Source organism: Haemorhous mexicanus, chromosome 2, assembly GCF_027477595.1.
Source record: "Haemorhous mexicanus isolate bHaeMex1 chromosome 2, bHaeMex1.pri, whole genome shotgun sequence".
Classification (NCBI taxonomy): Eukaryota; Metazoa; Chordata; class Aves; order Passeriformes; family Fringillidae; genus Haemorhous; species Haemorhous mexicanus.
This window is the reverse complement of record NC_082342.1, coordinates 70,846,044-70,858,794: the sequence shown is the minus strand read 5'-3', so window position 1 is coordinate 70,858,794 and position 12,751 is coordinate 70,846,044.

The window sequence follows — 12,751 nt, the reverse complement described above, 5'->3', positions numbered from 1 at the left end:
CAATACCTCCCTGTTTCAGAGGTTTTTAATGAGGATTAAGACCTCAAAAGTTGCCAGACATAAATACAGGACCGTATAGTGCCTTGCAGAAGTAGGCAGGTAATAACAGTCCCAAAAAAGAGAAATTACGATAAAGTAGATTTTGAAGCTGAAAGAGACTATGGCTGATGGTGTGACCCTCTTAAATTCATAGGCCCCAAGGCACAGTGACAATTTTTTATAACATTACTAAAGTAGAGATATCCTTTGGAAAGATTTCCCACCTTGCTTTATACTTTGGGATCTGGAGAACTTGTCGTGTGTATAGTCTGATGCTAACAAGGGTTAATTAGCCTTGTGAAAAACTTCATCTTATTTTATGCTTAGGCTGTGTTGACTTAACTTAGAGCTATTAGTTCATGTAACAGCTTTGATAGATTACAGAATCATTGCAACACTGACTGGAGCAATGCCTAAATACCTTTGAAAAACAGGCTTAAGCTGTGTGCCCAAAGAAGCCTGCTGAAAGAGTAATCTTGACTTCTCAACTCTTGGACTGGCACTGAAATAATGTGTGCATTTTTTCACAGAGCACTCAACTACCAATCGGTATGTAAAAAAAGTATTCAAAATAATATAGAATAATAAAAAAGTAGTATATCAGTGTACAAACAAGAACTAAAATTGGTTTTTATCAACTCTCAATAATCTAAAAGCCCTTTGAACTCAGAATTTTCCTTCACTTGTGATAAGTGATGAAGAAGAGGAAGTCTTTTCCAACAGAAGATGACTTACAGAGAACTCTTAGAAACTCACAAAATTCAATACGGCAATTAGTTAAAAAGCCATTTTTATAATTATTTTATTTTAGATCTTCCTTGTTCCAATAGTCACAAAGCACATCACACTAGGCAGGTATTTCCACAGCGTCCTCTAGCACATTAAAATATTATTTCCATCAGGTTATTCTGATTAGCAAACTCATATTTTTAATGCTAGCTATCAAAAGGTTAATTTCATAGGATAAATTAATTTCCACTGAATTCCATTTTACCTTAGTTACAAATGTCTAGCATTTGAGATAGCTTAGAAATACATTCCAATGTAGAGGCATCAGATAGGATTGATATGAGTGAACTTGTGACATTTCTGTTGAAGTCAATCATTGTCATCTCTTAATAAAAGATAAGAAACATAAGGCAATATAAGTAAAAGGTTAATTTCATACTTCTGTAGATACAGAAGAAGGAATATGAAGTAAGTTCCTGTTTGTCACCGCTGTTCCTGTTTGTCACCACAAAGTGGTGACTGGCTTGGATATTGCTGTAACCTTCATTGCCTAAAGGGCAAAGGTGAAGCAAAGTTTGTAGGTAGAGGTAAAATCTTCTATTTGAACAACCATTAGTGTTGGTAAAAGTAGCAAAAACTTCTGGACTTTTCAGACTTCTGATTTGGAAAAGGGCTTATAGGTTTGAAGCCTTGTCTTCCTTTCCAAGTTATAACAATTGACCTAATAAAATTTCAACCTCTACCAGTTAGTCTTTTCTTAGTTCAGGTGGAAACCTCTAACTCAAAAATGTCTCTCTTTGGTCAAATCCACCTTGACACTGATGAATGTGTCAGTCAAGATCAATCTTTCTTCAGTATCCAGATGAGCAATAATTACTGTTTCAGTTGCAAATTAGAATTCTGAATTAAATGCAGCCCACTGGAAACAGTCTTTTTCAAAGTTCTTGTTTACACTTCTCTTACAGTCCCGTACCTTGCTCACCTAGTTTAACTACCTAATAAATATCTTACTCCCATAAAAGTTAGATATTCAGCGCTGACATAGCACTTTATGGATAGGGAAGCATTATCAAAACTCAAAAAAATCAAAAGAGAAAAAAAAAGAATAAAAAGGAATAAAAAGGAAAAATAAAAGGACAACTGTGCTGGGAAGGCAGATTGACTCATGGCTTCTGAAGGTATTGATTTCAGGGTGAAATTATTCAATTCAGAGAGACATGGCATTGCCCAGTGTGTATTCTGGGCATGCTATCAAAATGCAACCTTTACGCATGTAGGAAATGATTCCTAAATCAGTAAGTACAACAATATCTCTGGGCATAGTTTTCATCTGCGTTTTTCACTCTTAGTACATAATGTTCTCAAATTTGTTTCTTCCCTTACTTGAACTTGGAAGTTGTTAATGTCTATGCTTTTATCAAATATCAGGCCTTTCACTTTATCTAGGATTATGGAATTTTTAGTGAAATAGTTTTACTCTGAAAAACTTGAAACACTGTCAGTCATTGCTCTGGCCCTGATTAATTAATGGACTTCTTACTGCAAGACGTTCATTCCTCACTGGTATCTCCCACTGTGCTTTCACTAGCCATGTTAAGGAAAATCTTGCAGGGGACACGGGAGTTGCTATCTCTGATGGGAAGAAAAATAGAGATAAATAACAAAGCATGGTCTTCCTGTTTTAATTTTTCACACTTTCCAGAATGAAAAGATGTGGCATTTTTTAAATTTAGGATCTAAGTGAAGAAGCCATTAATCTCTGTGATATCACCTCACTATCCTGTCAAAACAGGGCCAGATGAGCTATTTCTGCAACGCATGCATCATGTGATACCCACACAGAGGCTGACAGCAGGATCCTCAGCCAAGTGATACAGAATGATTGCATCTGCCCTGCTCAGGTGGAGCCTCTTTCAGGGAAAGTTTGACACTTGTGATCTGATGTAGCATAGAGCATTTCATGGTACTGCCACAGCTTTTAAATACAGATGGCATTTTATATCTATCCATCTACCCATCTCTAGTCAATATTATAGTACAATTTGAGGTCTCTTAGGATAATAGTTTGGCAGCAATTGAAAATTTATGCAACATGTACTGTGAGGGAACAGAGACCCAGGAATGAAGTGGGGACCTAAGTTGTTTGATAGTGTAAATGTAGCCAGAGAGATATCAAACATGGTTGATACAGGTTTGACAAATAAGAGTATGTACTTTACACAGAAAGCATCTGCTTTTTCTACCTATCACCTTGAAAATACTTCACCTAAAACCACAGTGATGTGCAGTATAGGACTCCAAACCTAGATTTAAAATATTGCTTCAATCTCATTCTTCATCTGAGCCAAAGTGAGTTTTTGCAATGGACAATGCTATTTAGTCTATCATTTATGCATGTGGAGAAATGGATTTGAATGGAACTATGAATGCAATTTTTTCAAGATATAAATTTCATGCACTCCTTTCAAATGTTGTGAGTATCAAGTAGTGCACCAACTCTATTATGCTGAGCTAATGCAAAGATTGGAGTCAGCACCTACATAATTTTACAGCCTTGTTGTCCTAGTTGAAAAAATATCAGGCATAATTTTCCTCTTTTCAAAATTTCTTACTTGGTTTCTCCAGAGTCAACATTACATGTGGTCAAAAGGTTAAAGCACTTCTCTTTGCATTTTTACATTCTAAAATAGGGGACTAGATTCAAAAAACTTGCTGAACATAACAGAGATGTCTTTTTAAAAGACAGGGGTTCTGAATTCCCCTGGATTTCTCAGGGTTTTTATCACACAGAGAGAAGTTTGAAAGCCTGATTTTAAAGCTGACTTCTGCAAAAACAAAAATTAACACTTCTTTTCCTTATGTCGTGTAGATATCTGTTAAACAGTAGGTTTTGAAAATTCTCTGGAAAATGTCAAATGCCTATTTCTAGACATGATATCAAGTGCAGTTGCATGACATTAGCCCACATTATAAAAGTGTTGGCAAAATAACTCCTTTCATGTTGTTGTAACAAACAGAGAGCTGTGTGGCTGATTTCATGTCCTACAGATAATTGTGCTGTCTCCATAACACTGGAATTGATTTTCAGTGGACATACAAATTGAATATTGTACCAAATCCAAATCTTGGCATGATGGTATTGTACAGCAAGTAATTGCACACTGGGACAGGTTAGAGAACTGCCAAATAATGTAACTCGACTTCATCTCCGCTTCTTTGCAGACCAGACTGCAAATTAAGCTAATTGCAGTAAGTCAAGAGGGAAGAGAGGCAGTGAGGTCCACTCAGTGAACAATAGTGAACAATAAGTTGATCATGTATCTGAACATTTCATATTCTACAGAGTTTGAATTTAAAATTCAGCTCAGCACACAACACAAATGCCTATCTCTATGCCCATCCACAAAAGAGTCAATGCCTATCAGTGTATGTGATCATTACTAACTCAAAGGTTTGGTTCTAGGAGTCAAACCACCATGGAAGTTATTTTTGATTATTGCCATTCCCTTTCAATTCCACAGGACTTTGTTTCTCCTTTTCTCTCTCTTTTTTTTTTGTTTGTTTGGTTTTTTGTGTTTTTTCCTAATTTCACAGTTGACCACAATCGTCATCCAAATCCAGGCTTGTTGGTAAAAAAAAATTCTGCATTTTGGAGGAGTTAATAGTTACCATTCCTTTAGTAGTTTTTGATTGAACTTCTATCACTCAACAGAGCATTTCTCAGTAATCACTTTACCAGTTATTCTGCCAGGGCATTTCAGCCAATGTTTAGTCACAGTAGGGAGACCTCCTTTATTCTGTGGTGCAATGAGAAGACTGGAAGTTCTGTCCATCACAATTTCACTTAGCAGCTAAATGCTGAGACTCTCTAACAACCTGGAAGACAAGAGCTGACAGATTCAAGTTATCAATGCTTCTCTCCTCTGGTGACAGCAAATATGCTGTCGGGGGTGGCTTGCAGGGTTGGGAAGAGACAAATAGGTTGGTTTCATTTTTTTTCCTCAAAATTTCTTTTTTTAAGCTCAATGAGCTCTGACTCATTTTAGTGTCCCTAACTCAGCATAAAGAAAATCACAGCTGGCATTATCATGAAACATGAACTTACCTGTTATTCTGCTCCTAAAGGCCTGGGCCAAAGGGGAGTCCTTCATAAACTTTGTCCATTGAAATTTTCTTCATACTTGCAAAAAAAAAATCTCACTAGGGATGAGGAGAAAGATCTCAAATTTCATCATATGTTTGAAAGGAAACAAAAGAACACAGAGCTCAGATACTTTGATATTTTTAGTTTGATAATAAGGAAATATTTGCTTTAAAATCCTATGTGAACCACGTAATTGTTATTGCAGTCAATATTTCTAAATAACAAATGAAGAGATGAGGAAAAACAGCTTTTTTTTTTTTTTTGCATTTCAATCCAAATGATTTTCAAGACTCTGAATATATTAAAAAAAAAACTATTACTTATGAAAATGAAAAGTTTTGGCTTTGAAGAGCTACCTTTTTTTTTATCTAATTAAAATCATTTCATAATAATTTAATTCTACTTCAAAATCCATTGAAGTCATTACAAACTTCTTTTGAGTTCAGGAAATTTTGGATAAGGTCCATAGGTGGGATTTATGTGGGCAGAGTAGAAGAAAAAACCCAACCATTCCACTCTTTGAGACCCACAGACATAGTTTCCCTTGACTTCAGAGACAAATACAGGTAAGGGCAGCATTTGGCCCTCAGATGTATTTTCAAAAGTAAATTAAATAGAATGCAAGAGCTACAGCTGGGAAAAGAGCTAATTTACTTTTCAAATTGGTAATATTTATGACTTGCACATTAAGAATTGCCTACATTATTACACGAAAAGAAGTGATTACAGTGCAGATAATTTTTTTTTATTAAAACACAGATTTAGATGTCTGCAACTCATTGATTTCTTGTTCTTGACATCAGCTCATTAGTCACAACACAGTGAGTGTCTGCATAAAACAAACATTTTAGCAAGGAATGTTTTAAATCTACAATATTTAATTACATATTCCAAATAAATTATTTTCTGGCTAGCACACTCTTATTTTAGTTCTCTTTTCCATTTGCTTCTCATTGATGAGGCTTATCCCCAGCTGTGCTTAGTTTGTTTGAAGTGACAATGTCACAGTGCCAGTCCTGGGATGAGATGGCCACACTGCTGAGCACCTGGGCTGCTTTAAACTCACATCTCTGTGGGGATGGGGGCACGCTCTTTGGCAATGTAATAGAGCAGCCATGCCACCTCTCCTGCCCTCTTGTAAACACCATCAGCAAAGTGAACAGAAAGGGGTTTCGAGCTCCTTAGAGTGCCTTTCACCATCTCAGGCCAAGTGAAGTCTTCAAGGCTGTTTCCTAGTTGCAAAGCATCCTGATGGGGCACTGAAGTGTGAAGCAAGCCCTACAGGTTTGACACACCAGTGCTGGCATTGCATGTAGGTGTGTGGACAACCAGCCACAGCCACACACAGGTGTACATCTCCCTGTTTATCTCTGCTATGTCAGGTAGCTGATATGCCAAACTAAACTTGACTCAGAACTACTATTACATATACTAGAGTATATGTAAGTACATCTATTCAATTGTTTTTTTAAAAAAGGGAGATTTTGAAGGGACTGCATGTAATGTTACGCTATGTAATTAAAGAACACAAAGTGTGTACTTGACTTTAGATGGTTTTGCATATCTATATACACATAAAAAATTAGAAGTTTTTCTGTGCCTGGAAGTTTTACACATTTATTCATCTAAAACAGGTAGTTTTGCAACACACCTTATTTTTTTTTTTTTTTTTGTGTACATGAACATATGCACAGGTGCACATAAAAACCTTCTATTCATTTTTTGCTAGGAGGATATATTGCCCACACAGGACAACAAAACTCAACAGAAAAGCCATTTTAGTGCGTACCTGGATTTTATTTCTTCTAGTAACACTTGTTCCACTTTGTGATCTGTAATCAAATAGCTCACAAATAAGCACCTAGGCATGGATTAATATAATTTAACATTGTAGCTCTAAAAGTTCAGAAGTTAGCTGATCAGGCACTGTCTTCAGTGAATGGTAGGAGGCAGGCAAATCACCCCAGTGTAGGACAGGAATCTAGAATAGGCAGTTGAATCACCAGCTGAACATGCCTGTTTCTCTCCACTAAAGCACGAAAGAAGTAGATTACCTTTAGACAAGCAAATACTAAACACCTAAAGTCAGCAGCCCTGAGTCACATACCATGAGGCCACCAGGAAGTATGCATGGAAAAGCAGAGCAGCTCAGTACCTGAGCCTGAATGGCATTAGCAGGTTGGTCTCCTTGTAGGCACCTGCAGTTGGGCACAGGCTGCTTTTCCACTCATGGAGTGCTGGGGGCAGTGATATCCACTGAGTTTAGAGTGTGGCAGATGTATTTGGTCAGGCAATCTAAACATTCATTAACTCTGCCCTTTCAAAACAGTGGGGTACGTGCAGGACATCATGCTACCAGGCAGCAGCCAAGGGCTGCTCCAAGGGCTCAGCTGTGGTTTGCCACAGGGTCCCTGCATGGAGCAGCCTCAGGCACATGCCACAGAGCTGCTTGGTGGTGGGATGACCCACAAGAGCAAAACATGCATCTCTTCACTACCCTTATTGTGGATGATGGTGATGATGATGATAATGATGTTGATGAACCTTGCTGTGACCCTGCACGCAATGTAATGCATGTTTCCTGGTAAGAGGCTCTGTCTCATTTTCTTTCCTACTCACTCCTTACCCAGAGGAAGTCAGAGAGGGAGCAGTGTTTCTATGTGTTTTTCTATCACACTTCAAATACTCCCAGATTCCACCATTGAAAATCACATGGAATGACAACATTTGCAGGCAAGGCAGATTTTCTCCTTTCTAAAAAGAGTTCCAGATAATATAGAGGTGAGCAAAGTGCATATGAACTGACTGAAATTGTGGCATGAGGAATCTGAAGCCACAAACTTCATGTGTACTATGACCTATATAATGATATTCTTGCCTGGGAACCCAGTTTCATTCTTTCCTGTTATGCAAACTAATTTCTCTGAAATGTGTGAAGCCCAGTTACAATGTATTGCTTTAGTTCCTGAAATTGTACTGGAATATAAGAGTACAAAAGCTTCTCACTTACATGATTTGCACCATCTTTCTTTGTACAAGAGAAAGCTGTAATTCACTCTTTAAGATGCAGGAATGCCATAAACCTCCAGAGCTGAGTTAACATAATTAATCACCAAAACCACAAAATTAATTTCTTTTTATTATTATGATCTTTGTCCATTGTTTTATCGCACACATTTAAAATATTTTTACCTTGAGATGCTCTCTAAGACATGTTATCTTAATGATAACTGAGCTTATTTAATGTCAGTCATAGATCACACTTTCTCTCAAAACTAAACAGCCATTACAGGGCTGGAGTAAAAATTAGTGTGACCATGTAAACTATGGGTGAAATGGTGCTCCTAAATATTTAGGAGCCAAGCACCTGACACCACACTTCCAGGCTACCACATCAGATACCTTTCTCTGTTTCTACTCCTACCTGTCTAGAGTAATGTAGCTCAGCTTCAAAGGTAAGTGCAGGTGCAGTAGAACATTGATTCCCAACTGGTAAACAAAATTACATACAAAATTACTTGTGTCTTGATCTCATCTAATTTTAGTAAATAAAACAGGCAAGTTAGTAATGTTTTCTCCTCCATGACTCCATGGAAAGAGAGAAAATATTTTTCTTTTGGCTAATTAATCCACGTAATTGCTTTTAACAAAAGACTCTTATTTCTGATATCCACTCCCTTGCAAGTCAAGACCCTCAACCAAACATTCCAAAAGTTTTGCTGCTCTTTCAGGTAGAGATTGTATCATTCAGACATTTTGGCAAAAGATTGGATAAAAACCAGCTCAGATGAGCAGGTGGGAGGTTGATGCTGCCTCTTGGTCTCCAAAAGGGCCTGTTGCCTGATTTTCTCTGTGTAGGAAGTAGGGCATCTTGGCTTGCTCCGTTTATCCAAAATACTGTGTTTGCTTGTTCCCAGCTGTAGGCAAATGGCGTAGCTGTGCTGGCAGCCAGCCTCCTCTATTCCAGGCCGTGCCAAGAGGCAAAGGAGAGCAAGCTGCCTTTGCCCTCAACCCCCACTTCCCTCACGCAGGGTTAGGCATCATCTGGCCATAGTGTAGACTCCAGCTAGTTCATCTTTGGAGAGAGAACTTGAGTCACACAGTGTGTGGAATCCTCATTTTTCATCATTATGAGAATGCTTCCTAGTGCCAAGGTATCCCGGTGTTTATTCTCTCTTCTGGCATAGCCGTGTAGGGGGTGGATGCCAACACAAAGCAGTCTGTGAGAGACAGACAAACATTGTGGGTGAGACTGGTTGGGAGGTACAGACTAGACACCTCCCTCAGGAAGGTCAGTCTGCTGCCAGTCTGACTGGGAGCCCTTGGAGGCTTCAGAAATGTGCCCTTCGGTGTCTTGGCTCGTGAGTCAGTTGCATGGGGAAAACAATACATGGTTTTACTGTGCCCAGCAACACATCTCCTGCCTCGAGCAGAACTATCTGGGCTTGCTTTTTGAAAATAATGGGGGAAAACTCTTTGAACTGAGAGATTGATTCATGCATTTGCAGTTACAGAAAATGTATGATTTTGCTGGAGCATCTCATTACGCAGCCACCATTTTGGCATGCCAGTGTGATGAGCATGTCAGTAAACCACATAATTACAAAGGAGATGCAGACAGGACTGTCTCTTGTACCTTTGCCTTTTCCTAGAGAAGCAAGTATATCCCACGCCCATGTTAGTAAATGTAACTTTTGGAATTAAATAGGGATTTCATGCATAACTTCCTGCAGGTACTGTCAGCTACATCTGTTAATAAACTATGTCCCTGGCTGGCAATAAATCATTGTATATGTCAATTATTACTAATTGTCTGCCTGAAATTAGGATTTCAGTAACTTTTTAATGCAAATACCTCCATCAAGCTATTATATTGTCAAAATCTTACACTGAAATAAATTCTTTCTTTCTGTCTCCGTGTCAGAACTACACAAGGCTGTTGAAACATTGAATGACATATTTTAATGGTGGTGAAAATTCCCTTTTACCTAGATCAGCCACATTTGAGTTACATAGTATTCACATTTTCAAGCATTTTTGCAATCCTACTTTATTTGAAACAAAAGCTGAGACTGCTCCATAAGTACAATACTTTAAGGACCAGAAGTTTGAAGAAAAATACTGATTATCACAAGGGTTCATAATAAAATCTTGAGATATAGCAACAAATAGCCATTTTCAGAAAAAAGGTGAGCAAATATTTTTTAATTTAAGAGAATAATGACCTCAGTTTCTGCTTAGTTGCACTATTTTTAGATGATAAAGTTCTCTAATTACTCCAAATTTTAATTTATAACTGATACTAAAAGTCTAGCTACATGATGTAATGGAGTATTATTCAAAGAGTCCCTCATCCTCTCCAAGATCACTTTAGAACTGGGAAATATCTGTGATTATAATAATGCAAAGTCACTTTGCACATATGCTAATAATATCTGTTTAGAGGTAAGCTGAATAAGTATGGGTGCCTGTTCCTATTCTGACTACTGGTTCACTGGGGTAGCTATTAGGTCTGAGGAGTACCTGTTCACAGGATTTAAAGACATGACAATTACTGAGAACTGCATCTCAGAAATGCAGCCATTGAGCTTTAGAGATACACCTGAAAAGTAACTAGAATAGATTCTTGAATAATATACTTTTTTTTTAATAGAAAGAAATAAATATGTAAACACATAATGATTTGAGGGCTAGAAACATATAAATTGTGTTATTTTACAAATAAGATTTAGAAAATATTATCATTAAGAACTATGCTGTGTTCTGTTGTGTTTTGAGGTGCTACAGAAAAAATCATAGCTATATTTATATAGCAAAATTTCCACAGTGATGATCTTTCTTAAAGCTTTTGAATTCAGAAAAATGCCAAAAATAAGAATTAAATGCATTAGATGTTAATATCATCAGGTTTTAAAGTATAAGTAAATTTTCTACTTTTTTTGGAGAGATAGGAAAAAACCAGATTTACTGGAAGCAACTTTCTTGTTTTCTGGAGGTTCAAAAGCAGTTCAGGTACAGGCTCCATTGGTGTTCTGTGAGCATCCTCATTGTTCTATGCTTTAAGATACACCCTAGGTTGGTTTTGGTGCAGGCTAGTCACCTGTCAGAAGGAGCATGGGCACAGTTTAGAGGATAACATGGGCCAAGGAATGTTCCCTGAAGGAAATGATGGATGCAATTACTTTGTTTTGTGGATGGAGGACCTTTGAGTTGCTTGTGAGCCACATATAGACATCAGCCCTCAGGTGCAGAGTACAGTCCTGTCTTATCTACCTGTACACAGGCAGAGTCACTGGGCCTCTAACACTAGCAGATGCCCTGGGGTGTTCAGTGTATCTGCATGTGATGCCCCACCTGTGAGCAGCCAGACTGAGCTACCTTGACTTAACCACCAGGCTTCCACCTAAATACCTGTGAGAAGACACCTGCCTTCAGTGATCTGAGCCTGTGAGGGGAATCCTGTCCTGGGACTCATGCTAACTGCTTGAACATTGCCATTTAGCTCCATTTGAACACAGCATGCTCTCCTGCCTGTTGGCAGGCTACTGCAGGGGTATCTGCTAGTGCCAGGCAGGTGCCTTGGATATCCTTGGATGCATTACATATCTGAGTCTGCCTCAGGTAGCATAAGACAGCTATGCTTGGGCAACTGAATCCTTTGTACAGTGATAAGATTTTGAGTCAATTTCTGTAAGGAATTATCTTTGTATGATTGTTGGCTCAAAGTGCCAGAGTAAAATGTTTTAGCTGCAGATCCACAGAGAGTTTGCTCAAGATGCAAAGAATATGCAAACTTCTGAGATAGCAGAGCTTTGTACTGTAAATGACACTGCTATCTCCCTCCCAGAATGATGGTTGCACTGAGGTTAAAGAAAGACCTTTCATTGTTTCTCTTTAGTGATAAAACCCATATTGACTGTGGTTTAAAAGAACTAAAAGGCCCAGTCAAGGCTTACCATCTGTGTGGCTCAAACTGTTTAAATATGATGGCAATATTGATATTGCTCTAACCTCTGTTATGCCTCTCTCTGCCATCTGCAGAGCTGGGAGAACAGGTTTTCTTTATACTCACCATGAGGAACTGTGTGATAGATTGAAGGAAATCATGTTTATATAAATACATAGTGTGTATACAATACATATAAAATAACTTGAACAACTTGTCTGAACACCAAGTATCCAGGAAAGGACAGTAAGTCACCTCTGCTATCAAAATGCAAACAGAATTTTGTCCAGCCATAACCTTTCTGAAACAGGTGGCACGCAATTGTATGTTTGAAGGTTACGTGTTTTGTTAAGCTTACCCACAACAACTGGTAAGAATGGAAAAGTCATTGTAATCTATGCTACCCAGAAGTCCAAGTAACAATGTTGAACTTCATTTTGATGCAGTAAGAAATTGCCAAGAAAAGGAGAGGTAACAATTTTATGACTGATGCTGAAACTGAGAAGTAATGTTGTCTGTGTTGCCATAAAATGTGCCTTTATGAGTGGAATGGGAATGAAGAAGTTCATACATTCACTTCAGTAACTGTCAAGCACATAAACACATAGGGAGATATAAATAAATGAGAGAATCTCACTGGCTTTGGAAAGTGTGTCACAGTAAGAGATGCTGAGAGAAGCTAATCAGTGTCTGAACACAAACCTTTGTCAGCAGGGCTGCATGGAGAATCAGGGGCAGCCTTTTGCCAAGGTAGCATGCTTTTGGAGTTAAAATGTTATTTTAAGGTACTTGCTGCTGGTCTTTGTCTCAAAGATGGCACTGTAGGATGAAGAAAGAACCTGAGAACTAAAGTGTTTTCTTTTGTCATTTGGCAAAATTTTTCAGACCCATGC